Source organism: Canis aureus, chromosome 5 (genome assembly GCF_053574225.1).
Source record: "Canis aureus isolate CA01 chromosome 5, VMU_Caureus_v.1.0, whole genome shotgun sequence".
Lineage (NCBI taxonomy): Eukaryota > Metazoa > Chordata > Mammalia > Carnivora > Canidae > Canis > Canis aureus.
In genome coordinates, this window is record NC_135615.1 from 84,187,993 (window position 1) to 84,201,481 (window position 13,489).

The following is a 13,489-nucleotide window of genomic DNA, read 5'->3' on the forward strand; positions in this document are numbered from 1 at the left end:
TCAATCTCATCAATCCTAGGTCTTATTTCTCTAATTTCATGTACACTTTCTAGCACCGAATCAAAAATAGCCAGTTATCTACTTTCCTTCCCTCCTGAGTAATTTAATTCAATCCAAAAGAGGGGACAACATAGATAAAAAATATATGCCTGAGGTGGTGGGGCTGGGGCTCAATGCTGAGTCAGAACCCAAGCAAGGTGAGGGGGTATCTGTAAGATAAGGAGTGAAGGCAGAGGGTTAAAGCCCAAGAAAGGCAAGGAAGGCATTCACACAGATGGTATAGATCTACAGACATCCACAGGTATACACATATCTATATTATCTAATATATAACTATATATACAAAGAAATAAATCTAAATTCAGGATGTGTGTGTATATGTATAGTATGTCAGTATATATACCCTACTTTATACCCTACTTCTGTCCCCTGGTAGTGCCTAGAAGCCATGACACCCCCATAGCAATGATCTCATAGATTCTAAATACCATTTTTCCCTAAAAGGAACCAGAGCTGGTTGATTCCAAGGCGGAGATGAAGAAAACACAAGAGACTTGAATGTCTTGTTCAGCCAGAAAATATAGAAATGTTCAAAGATGGATGGAGACATTCCAAAAACCACATAGAAGCCAGGTTAAAGAGGGTCCCACTGGCCAAATCAAGTATAATCTGAGCAGTAAGAATAATAATAATGAATTTAACCCACTAAATAAAAACTTATGAATCCATATGGATAGATGGATGGATGAATACATAATACATGCAGATGTATATAAATAAGTGCATAAATAGATGAGAGAAAGCTCTTCCTTGTAGCAGGATGCCAACCAATAACTGCATTCTAAATAATGTAACTGTAAAGCTGCCATTCGACAGCCATTCAAAGTTATAAATCAGGCAAGAAACATCAATGAGTGCCAAAACTATAGATGAAAGTTTGATGAGGAACAGTAGACTTAATGTCTCAAACTCTGTCCCTATAAAATATTTATTAATCGCAAAGTAAAAAGGGAGTGATTTCACAGTGGGGAAACCCAATGAAGACACTATCTTAACCAAGTGACCCAAGTTAACATCACTAGTAACAGAATAATTCCAAACCATGTACCAGTAAATAGGGTGCAGTAAGACAAAGTCAGCAGGACATTTCTGCAATGTCCCAAACAAAGATCTATTTCATGAATCTAATCATGAGGAAATCAGAGAAGCCCAAACTGAGGAGCATCCTGCAAAAATAACTGATCTGTAATCTTCAAAAGTGGCAATGTCATAACTGTTAAGAAAAATCTAAGAAGTATTCCAGATCAAAAGCAACTAAAGATGCAAGGCAACCAGATGTAACCTGTGATCTTGAACTGTTCCAATAAAACTTGAATGAAGTCTATGGATTATACTGTAATGACGGGTCAGTGTTAATTACTTGAGTGTGACGGCTGCACTGTAGCTGCAGAGGAGAGTGTCCCTGATGTGCAGGAAATGCACTCTAAAATGTTTGGGAGTGATGGAGCATAGTTTCAAATGGCAGGTGAGAGAAATGTTCTTTGTACTATTCTTGCAGCTTTTCTGTAGATTTGAGGAAAAAATAACCAAACACAACAAAGACAACATGATCGAAATGCAAGAGAGCGACAATCACAGGTAATCCAGATAACTCTCACCCCAGAAACAGACTATAAGAAGTTTGCTTAAGATGGTCAAGGAAACAAGAAAAGGTAAAGAATTATAGTGAAAAGGACACTATAGAAAGTCACCTCATTGAAACTATAAGTAGCCAACTGATATTAGACACAAGTAGAAAGAATTCACAAGCTGGAAAAACAGAAGAAAGTCAGAACGAAGCACAAAGAAGAATGAGACAGAGCGATGCAGTGGAAAGGTTACACTGTGGACAGTGACACTGTCGCCCCAGAAAGGCAGAAAAGAGAAAACGGGGTAGCAGCACTGTCAGAAGAGATCATGGATATACTTTTCTAATGACTAAAATAAGATTTAAGAGGCTCAAAGAACCCTAAACAGGATAAATAAAGAGAATACCACACCTCGGCAGAGCACAGTAACATACTGAAAACCAGTAACAGAGAAAGTCTTAAAAGCAGCTGGCAGTGGGATGAGGAGAGAACAGGCTACCTTTGAAAGCACAAAAGAGACGGGCACCCACCATCATCACAAACTAAGGAAACCAGAAGTTCCTGGGATGATGTCCTCCAGGCGCTGAAAGAAAATAACTGTCACACAGAATTCTACACCCAGTGAAAATATCCTCCAAGAATGAAAATGAAAGAAAGACATCTTCAGACTAAATAAATCCAGAAAAGCTGATCACCAGTAGATCCAGTAAAAAATATACTAAAGGGACTTTCTCCAGGGAGAAGAGAAGTCACCCCAGACGAGAGCTTGGAGCTATAAGAATGAACAAAGAGAAGTAAGTGCTAGTTGTAGCTAAATCTAACTCAGATATAAATTGATATTAACATGTAATATTAATGTACAGTCACACACATTTATAGTTATTAATAGTCATGATTAATTTGTTCCTATTAATACATCAGCAATGCACTATAATGTTTAAAGTACATGTAGAAATAAAATATATGACCAAAATAGCTTAGAAATTGAGATGGCAAGTGGAATTAGAATGTTCTGAGATCCTTGCGTTGTCCGGGAAAACAAAGGAGCATTAGTGTATATCAGGCCTTGATAAGACAAGAACGCATGTCGGGATCTCTAGTGTAACCACTGAGAGTATAGGAAAAGAGTAGATGAACACCAGATTAATAGAGGAGGACAATAAATATCAAAATAATAACCAATCCAAAAGATGTCAGGAGAGAAGGGAGAACTGAAAAGAAAGCTGGCCCACCTCTGTTATGATCAAACCAAGGGGGGGAAAAAAAAAGCAACTTTAGCAACCACAAATATCCTTCCTAATAACAAAATGATCAATTCTAGAAGCCTCAAAGCAGGAGGCCAAAAAAAAAAATGGATAAACTATATGGAAAAATAAACCCAGAAGTGAAAAATGGAAAAATTAAACAAAAGAAAAGCAGAGAATATTGACAAACGGAACATAATTAACATATTGACCAATGGGCACGTTTAGATTATTATACTCGACAACTGCCAGATAGACACTTTTTAATGTAGAACATTACGAAAGTTGTCCCTATGTCACGCTTTAAGTTTCACAAAAACGTTCTTCAGCTGACAAAGAGTACATATTTAAAAGCCCAGAGAGAGGGATGAATGGGACGAGCACAGAGGGTTTTTAGGGCAATGAAAAGACCCCATATGACACTATGATGGATAATATCATTATACAGCTGTCCAAGTTCATAGAATGTGCAACACCGTAAATGAACCCTAAGGGAAACCAAGAACTCCGGGCATAATGATATGTCAACACACGATCATCGATTGTAACAAACATACTGCTCTGATGGGGGTATTGATCATGGTGGAGGCTGTACACGTGGGGGACCAGGACTATGGGAAATTTCTGTACCTTCTTCTCAATTTTTCTGTGAACCCATAACTGCTCTAGAAAATAAAGTCTACAAAAAAAAAATCCCTAATCTAACCAGCCTCCGCCCAGCCAGGATAGGGACAGAAAGAGCCAAATAAATAAAAAGGCAATATATCCAATTAAAAAGAAAAAGAATCCCATAGAAGAGAAAGTTAATAATGGTAAATATGCAAAAACATAATCCATAATGGTAAAATATTGGAAGCTTCCCCCTAAAATTAGGACTGAGATAAGAATGACCACTATCATCACCTCTATTCAGGATTATTCTAGAAGTTTAAAAAGATGAAATTGGAGGGACGCCTGGGTGGCTCAGTGGTTGAGCCTCTGCCTTCGGCCCAGGGCATGATCCTGGAGTCCTGGGATCGAGTCCCACATCAGGCTCCATGCAGGGAGCCTGCTTTTCCCTCTGCCTGTGTCTCCGTCTTTCTCAGTGTGTGTCTCTCATGAATAAATAAACTTTATAAAAAAATGAAATTGGAGGTTTGAAATTAAAAAAATAAAATTGTCCCTATTTGCACATGACATGACTATCGTAGGAGACCCAAAAAAGAAAAGTCTACAGATAAATTATTAGAATAAGTTCAGCAAGGTTGTTAGATATAAGGTATATACAAAAGATAAATTATATTTCTGTACATAAAACAGAAAATAAAAAAATTTAAATATAATATTGAAACATATCAAAAAACTAGGACTAAAACTAATAAAAAATACTCAAGACCACCCTAAAGAAAACTCTAAAAGATGGAGAGAAAGTAAACACATGCAGAAATGTACCAATAGGCCATGGATTCATGGAGTCAATGTTGTAAAATGTTCAGTTCTCCCCACAACGATCTAAGATGTGATCTTATCAAAATTTGAACAGATTTTTCTATGAACACTGACAAAATGATTCTAAAATTTAATTGGAAAGGCAAAGAGCCAAAAGCTCTTGAAGACCATCAAAAAATGAGAAGACCTGCTCTCCCAGGTTATCCAGATTTTGAAGCCTCATTAATTAAGAGAATATATTGGCCCAAAGATACACAAATGGGCTGAGGGTAAGAATAAAGGGTCCAGCAGGTGACTCACCACCGCAGAGCAACAGAGATGCTCAGTGGTCCTCCACCGGAAATCCATATGGGAAAAGAAAAGTTTGACCCCAACCTCACAGCACACTCAAAAGTTGATTATTGGATGGATTATAGATTCCGATGGGAAATTAAAACAAAACTGCTTGGGGCACTGGGGTGGCTCAGTCGGCTGAGTGTCCCAACTCTTGATTTTGGCTCAGGTCATGGTCGTGAGACTGAGCCCCTCATCAGGCTCCATGCTCAGTGGGGAGTCTGCTTGTCCCTCTGCCTCTCCCCCCTCTCAAGCTCATGGTGTCTCTCAAATCAATAAATAAATAGATCTTTGAAGAAAAAGAAAACCAAACTGCCTGATGATAACAAAGATTATCTTTATAAACTTGGGGTGGGCAGTGATTTCTTAAATGAGACACAAAAAAATCGTTAACCATAAGGAAAAAAGGTTGACAATGAGACATCAATCAAAGTCAAGAACTGAACCCAGCTGTATGGCTCGTCTTTCCACTCTCTTAATGGTGACTCTTGACAAAGGGAAGAAATTTGCATCACCAGGAGCCAAGAAAGGATTCCTACTCTCGTTGCAGAAAGAACTCCCTCAAATCAGTAAGACCAAGAACTCCGTTAAAACCAGACAAGAGACTCAGACAAGCCCTCCACAGAAGAGGCTACTTACAATGGGAAAGGCAAAGTGATACCACGATGAGATAACTATCCCAGGGCCGCCTGGGGGGCTCAGGCGTTGAGCGTCTGCCTTCAGCTCAGGGCATGATCCCGGGGTCCTGGGATCGAGTCTCGCAACAGGATCCCCGCAGGGAGCCTGCTTCTCCCTCTGCCTGGGTGTCTGCCTCTGTGTCTCTCATGAATAAAGGAAGGAAGGAAGGAAGGAAGGAAGGAAGGAAGGAAGGAAGGAAGGGAGGGAGGGAGGGAGGGAGGGAGGGAGGGAGGGAGGGAGGGAGGGAGGGAAGGAAAGAAAAGAAAGAGAGAGAGAACGATCCCAAACCCACGAGAATAACTCAAATCTAAGGCTGGCAGCCCAAGTGTTGGTAAAGGCGTAGAGCGGCAGGCAGCGTCGCGGCCACTGGTAGAAGCATGAGGTGCCGCAGACCTTGGGACACCCGCCGAGCAGCCGGGCTTCTGCTCCTGGCCAGACGCTTCCCGGAGCGCGGGCCACACGCCCCGATCCGCTCGATCCGCTCGCAGCGGCACCCGTTGCTCAAAGCAGCCCCGACCTGCAAACGCCCCAAGCTTCATCAGGAGCCACAGGACAGTCGCGTCTAGTCCGGTCACTCCGGGAGCAGAAGTGAACAAGCACGAACTCGGGTGACCGTCAAGGTTGGAAGGCAAAGCCAGACACGAACCCGGGGAGGAGTCCGCGCGGTTCGCCTCGGGGAACGGCCCCGGCCGCGGTGTAGGGGTGAGGCCGCGGGCCACCTTTCGAGAGGAAGCAGAAGGGTCCCCGGGGCCTTGCGGTGCCCTCTGTCCCCGGAGCCCCCCGCGGACAGCCCGCGGCCTTCCCCGCCGGGAGCCGCACCCAGATCACCGTGGTGACCTGTCCCGCGCGGCCAGCGCAGGCCCCGAAGCAGGCTCCTCCGGGCCGAGAGCCGCGTCGACCTTGGGTTAAAAGCGGGGAGTGTGGTCCCGGGCTCCCCGGTAGCAGCTAAAGCTCTCAGCTCCGCAGCCTGTGCTGAACGCACCTTCTGGGAGACACGCTCCCCAGCCTGTCCCCAGCCTGTCCCCGGCCTGTCCCCGGGCCGCCTATTCGGCCTCTGCGACGGAGACGCCGGGCCGCCCCGACGGTTCCAGTGGCCTCCCCACAGCTCCCTCGCGCAGCCCGGGGCTCGGAGCTCTGCACCGCCCAGAGCTGGGAGCTTGGTCAACGGTGGCAAGGGACTCTCCCGGCACAGTGGCCCCGTGGGTCCCCGCTCCACGCTGCGTGCCAAGTGCCCAGCGTTTGCACCTGCCACTCTCCGCCTGAAGCGCCCCTGCCTCTGGCGCTGAGCCCCAGGTTCTGATGCCACTGCCTCGGGGAGCACCCGCCCATCGCCCCGGTCGCCCCAGAGCCTCCAGTACCGGGCCCAGACCTCCCGTGAGGACCCAGACCTCCGTGACATTTGATGACCACTCCTTCTCCAGCACCAGAACTAGGGTGAGGCCAGTGACACACTCACCTCGGATGCAGAGCTTCCGGAGTCACAACAAATAATGTATCTTACCGCAACATTTTTTATCAGAGGTCAAAATGAATGCAAAGAAAATCACAACGAATATCAAAATTTAAAATTAAAGCAACAAAAAAATTTTTTTAATTAAAAAATTAAAAAAATAAAATAAAATAAATAAAATAAAATAAATAAAATAAAATAATAAAATAAAATAAAATAAATAAAATAATAAAATAAAATAAAATAAAATAAAATAAAATAAAATAAAATAAAATAAATAAAATAAAATAAAATAAAATAAAATAAAATAAAATAAAATAAAATAAAATAAAATAAAATAAAAGCAAGATCGCAAGGCCAGGCTCACCACAGTACAGAGGGCTGATTCCCAACCCTGCGCGCTGGATGGGAGGTCTCTGCAGGGGCTGCGAGTCTGCATCGCTCACCAGTTCCCCAGTGATACTGACACTGCGCATCCAGGAGCCACATTTTGAGAACCACTGCTTTAGGGTGTACCTCCCCCCACTTCCTACCTCCCCCCCACACCAAGGTACAGAAAATAACTGTTTCTATGCCATGAGCAGAAATGAGCAGAAAAGCAGCACTTTGATGCACACTAACATTTACAGGCTAACCCCGTGGTAGGCTGCATGACGGCCCCCCAGAGCCCCCCAAAACCTCACGTCCTCATGCCCAAAACCTATGAACACGTTACCTTCTGTAACAAAAAAGACTCTGCAGATGTGATTGAGTTGGAGCCCTGCAGAGGGGGGAAGACGAGCATGCAGGACCCAGGGGGTCCCAAAGGAGTCCCTTCCTCTGGATGAAAGAAGGCAACTGAAAGGGCAGAAGCAGAGACGGCGGGGGCGGGGGTATGTTTTGAGGATGAAGGATGGGGCCACAGCCAAGGAATATGGTGGCCACTAGAAAAAGGCAAGGAAATGGATTCCCCCCTTGAAGCTTCCAGAAACCCTTCGGGACAGGCTGCAGTTAGCCCAGTAAAACTATTTGGGGCTTCTGCTGTCCAGAACAGTAAGAAAATAAATACATGTAGTTCTAAGCCACTGAGCCTGCGGTAGTTAGAGGAGCCACAGCAAACGGACATACTCCCCACCTGAAAGAGCCTGGCACCTGAGTAGTGCTCACATCTGCTGCAGGAGAAGGCGTCTCAGCAAGGCCTGTCACGCACATCACGCTAACACTCCTGCGGAAAGGACACTGCGGCTCTGTCACGGGGTGGAAGGATGAAGCTCCACTTTACAGCCATACAACTAGCAGGTCAGGGACAGGGGCCAGGCTCAAGCCCGGGCTGGTGACCTCTAAACCTCACCCCACCCCCCGTCCCTCCCCTTGCAACACGGGCGTTTCAGACGCTTGGTACCAAGCTCAGAACCGAGCCCCTCACGTAGGTGATCCTGTGTCATCCTCAACACCATCCTCGGTGAAGCTATTTTTATTTCCATTTTCCACGAGAAAACAGATTCACAAAAACAGTGATTGCCCACACTGTCACAGCTAAGAGGGAAAGAGCTTGGAATCAGATCCAGATTCCGTGTCGGAATCCGCAGCGTAATTAGCCACTAGGCCGCACAGTCTTCTGTGCGAGGAGACCACAGACGTTGGTTCTTCCATGGTAAGGACCAGGTGCCTTACAGTCACCTTGCACTCTGGCCAATCCTTGCGTGCACCAACCCAAGGGCTCCGTGTTGATATGGCTGGGCCTCCCCTCCCCCTTGAGATCCATATCCTAAATGACACCAAGAACCAAAATCCTGCAGGCAGTGTAGACCAGCATCCCGTCATCATACCACAGTGACTCCAAGTATCAGAATCAGGTTGTAAACAGAGCACCTGGGGGACATCATGGAAAAAGCCAGTCTGAATTGGGGCCAGCAGGGCAACCGCCAAGACAGAAGGGGTGGTGCTCCCAGCACACATCCATCCTGCCTTGTTTCTCCAAACCCCCTGGTGCCCGTCCTACCCCAGGACCGCTGTAGCTGTGTAGCTGGCATGTTCACGCAGGACGCCCGCTCCTGGGCCCACCCACGAATATCTCCAACCCCAAGAAAATGAGACCGTTCCTCGCGGGACGTGGCAGCAGGAAGGGGAACCCGCATTGGCCCAGGGCGGACCTGGCAGTGCTACAGCGATCTCTCTCGGCAATTCAGGTAGACGGCAGGTAGCCATCACCCAACCCCCGAGGCTTAGACAATAAGGAGGTTTATCATCACAGAACCAGTCCCAAGGTAGGTTTCGTAGGTTAAATCACTACGTCTCCAAGAAAAGTACGTACGTGTTGAAGTCCAAACTCAGAAAGTGACCTGCTGTGGAGGCAGGGTCTTTACAGAGGTAATCGAGTTTAGGAGGAGGTCCTTAGGGTCCTAGTCCAATATGAGTGATGTCCTCCTAAGAAAGGGAAGTTTGGGGGGATCCCTGGGTGGCTCAGCAGTTCAGCACCTGCCTTTGACCCAGGACCTGATCCTGGGGTCCCGGGATTGAGTCCCACATCGGGCTCCCTGCAGGGAGCCTGCTTCTCCCTCTGCCTGTGTCTCTGCCTCTCTCTCTCTCTCTCTCTCTCTCTCTATCATGAATAAATATATAATATCTATCTTAAAAAAGAAAAAAAGAAAGAAAGGGAAGCTTGGACACAGACATGCACACAGGGACAACCCCATGTGAGGATGGAGGCAGGGATCCGGGATGAGGCTTCCACAGGCCAAGGACACCACAGATGGCCAGCAAACCCCGAGCAGCCGGGAGCGGCCTGGGACAGACCCTCCGTCACAGCCCTCAGGCCCCACCGTGCAGGCCCCTGACCTTGGCCTTCTGCCCTCTAGAAAGGCGAGAGAGTAACGTTCTGCTGCTTCAGCCTGGCGCCCGGCGTCATGGCAGCCCAAGCGCACGAACACACCCAGCTAGCTCAGTCCTCTCGCCCCTCGGGAACAGGCGTCAGAGAGCATCTGGGTCCCAGCAGGCCTCAGCCTAGACTCTGGCCCCAGCTGGGGCCACCTGAGCTGAAAGACAGTCACGGCAGGTCACCACGAGCCCCCCAAGAGCTGGGCCCCTGCCCACACTGGAGTCGGAGCCACAGCAGGTCTCGTTCTTAGCTTCGGGCTCGCTCCATCTGAACCGGGACTAGAATGAGGGGCCAATTGAACACCAATAAAAAGTAAATTTATTAAAAAAAAAAAAAAAGAATGAAGGGCCAAGTGATCCCTGAACAGAGAAAAGCCCCAACTCCTCCCCGCGGGGCTCCCACGGTCATTAGCATGGAAGGAACAACCTCCTGATGGGGGGGCGGGGGGGGGGACAAACTCCGCTTAATCCGAGCAGTACAGTTTAGTACAGTTTGCCGGCGACGTGCTAATTCAGCACAGCACAGCGGATAGAGACGTTCGCTCGGCTTTCATTAGCTGACGGACACAATACAGAAGCAATTGAGCATAAGAGGCGAAGAACAATAATTCCTTCCAAGGAGCTCCCGGGTGTCTGCATTTTTCACATGAATAAAAGGGAGCTGATCAATCAAAGACGGTGAATAAAAGCAGCCTGCTGCCCGCCGAGACCTGCACAAGATCTAAGCTAGAGAGCGCTCCCCCCCTTTCAAGTCTGTGCCCCCCTCGCCCGCCACGACCGACCGCGACGAGAACAGACTCCTAACAAGGCAGCTGCTCGGGCCGCCTCGGCTTCATTCCTTTTCCTAAATAATCGATATGCGTGGATCACAGCTGCTATAAACGTCAAGCCACAGTGTGTGACTCAGGCCGGTGCAAATCAGCTCGGGCAGCTCGTGACCGGCGGCCTCCCCCACCACAGCCGACGTGGAATAATTAAAGTGTTCACGGCCACGGTGGCATTTTTCTTCCCATCAGCTCTCCATGCAGGAGGGCCCGAGAGTGTATTTAATCCTGGAGAGCCCCTGGGAAGCAGGAAATCACGGCCTGAGGTTCTCCAGGACGCTCAGCTGGCCTGGGGAGGCTCAAGGACGGATGGGCCCTGGTCCTTAAAAGCACAAATCCTTGGGCAAAATGGCCCAACGGGGAAGAGCCCAAAACTTCCCGCCTCTGGGCCTTTGCACCTGCAGCGCCCAGAGCCTCAGATGTTTTGATGCCTCCTTCCCATCAGTGGCCGTTCTGATTTCGGCTTAGAGGGAACCCTCCCCTGACCCCCCTGGGGGTGGGCTGCGTTGGCCGTTCTCCTCTGTGCTCCCAGGGTTCGCGGCACAAACGGATCCTGCTTTTCACTTGCCCGACAACACCTACCCCTTCTAGTAACGAAGTCAGCGCTCTTTGGGAGTCCCCTCCACCACTGCACAAAGCCTCGAGCCATGGCCCCGTCCACTCTGAGCCAAAGGAGTGGTCAGAGAGCCAAAGTCAAGGGAAATCCTCTTGCCAAGGAACCCGGTATTAATCAAGGGGAGCTGCCGGGGGCCTGTATTTGCTGCTTCTGAGCCCGAGGCCGCTGCCCACTCCCGCCCTCCTGGAGCCCAGCCGTCGGCTCCTCCTCCTGCCCCGCGACCCATCCCCACAGGCCCCCCGGCAAGCCCACTGTCTTGGGACGAACTAGCCAGTCTACAGCCCAGAGCCCCGAGGGCCTGTGCCATGGCCCCCCAGACACCGCCTGTCGCCGCGTTCACGCCCCAGCACCGAACACGGGGCCTGGCACAGGGCAACCGCCGCCCGCGCACTGAGCGGAAACTCCGGTGCTAATCACTGAGCGAGCGGCTTGGTCGGCGGCGTCAGGGCCGTCCGTGTGACGCAAACACGTCTGCACGGCTGCTCCAGATGCAAGCACTGGGAGACCAGTGTGACCAAGTGGAAACGCGTCAGGCTTCCAGGCACACGTGTCTGAATGTGGATGCCAACCTCAGAACTTGCTAGAACTCAGGGGCTTGGCACCTTGAATCCACAGCACGGTACCTGGCATCTGGGCAGCTACTCACGACCTGGGCCTGCGGGCGGGTCACCCGATGTCAGCCTGCAGGAGGATGATGCCGTTCCCTCTCCAAACGACTGAGGCTTAAATTAAACAGCAGGCCAAACGCGTAGCCCGGTGGGGCCGTGTCCAGCGTCTATCAGTTCCCTTCTAGTCGGGGGGGGGTTCCAACCTTCCATGCCCCCCCAAGGCATACTGCGGTGGACAAGCGGGACCTCCATCTACACCTGCTGCTCCCAGCCCGCCAGGTGGTTACCTGATGCAGCGTTTGCAACAGGGGAGAGACTTTTCCCCTCTCCCCCCACCCCAGGTCCTCCAGCTGGGGCCCCGCAAACTAGTCAGGCAAAAGGCAGACTAACAAGAGACAAACAGAAGGTTATTAACCCAGGCAGTGCACAGGTGCAGCGGAGAAACTCAAATGAGGAATTCACAGGGGTGGTGAGAAACTGGGCTTGATAGAGCACCTGCACAAACGACAATACGTCGGGAGAGAAGCAAAAAAAGAGACAGGAAGATGGGCTTAGGCTTTTAGGGGCAGCAGGTATACAGGGAAGACTAAGGGAAAATAGGGGAGCTTCCTGAGGTGTGTTATACAGATTCCCCCGGGCTGGCGCTGGGCCCCAAAGAGTCAACGGTTGTCCCCAGTTACTAAACATTGTAGAGAGGAGGGGGCGGCGTGTTTTTCTTGGATCTGCTTTCTCTCAATTGCCTTTGGCTCAAAATAATCCTTCGGTCAAAGGGGCATATTGCAGGGAGGCAGACTCTGAACCCCTTCGTGTCACACGCAGAAAGCTATGACTCAGGGTTCCCGACATCCAGCGACAGCTGTCCGGAACACGAATGGTACCCTGGGTCAGCAGCACCCACTGGAGAACAAGCACAGCGTGACCACAACGAACATGACAGGTCAGTGCAGGTAAGCACACCTATGACCCATCCGGCTTTGCCCGCAGCCGCCCGGAGCTCTGCCCTCTAAGCCCCAGCTCCTCCCACCCCCCAAAAGGGCTGGGGAGGCCATTCCTATCTGGGAGAGCAAACACTGGCATGGACATCAAGGGCTGGCAAAGGTTTCCTACAAGGAGCCAGATGACAAATATTTTAGGCCCCGCAAGCCACACGGTCTCAGCCACGGCTACTCCCCTTTGCCGTTGCAGCACGAAAGCAGCCATAAATACATGACCAAGATGGGCACGGCTGTGTTCTAATAAAACTTTATCTATAGGCACTGGAATTTGAATTCCATATAATTTTCAGGTATCACAAGCTATCGTTCTTTTGATCCCCCCCCCACACCGCCCCAGTCATTTAAAAATGAAAAAAAAAAAAAAAGTCATTCTTAGCTTCGGTGCTATAGGCTATATTTGACCCACAGCCCAACGCTTGCCCCAGCTAGAGGTTGGGGTGACTGACTTGCTAACAACCCATGGCACATGATGACGGCCGTCAGCTGCTCATCCCCCTTCCTAGCTAAAGCACCCAAACACCTGTGCAACAGGGGGGAAAAAAAAAAAACAAGAAAGCACAGAGAGAGATGCTGTCTAGAAAGGGGGCATAGCAGCGGGCGTTAAAAGCTGTGGAATTAGACCCAGAATTCTACTACCCTGCTTGCTCTCTGCTTAGTCCTGGGCAATTCAGCTACGTTTTCTAAGCCTTCGCTTTCTCTTATACAAAATGGGTATATCCAACCTCATGCCATTAAGAGGGTTGAGTGAAAAATAAGCTATTCAAAGCAGTTCGCCCACAGCTTGGCACCTAGCAAGAGCTCAGGGATGGTTGGAAGCAACGGGGAAGGA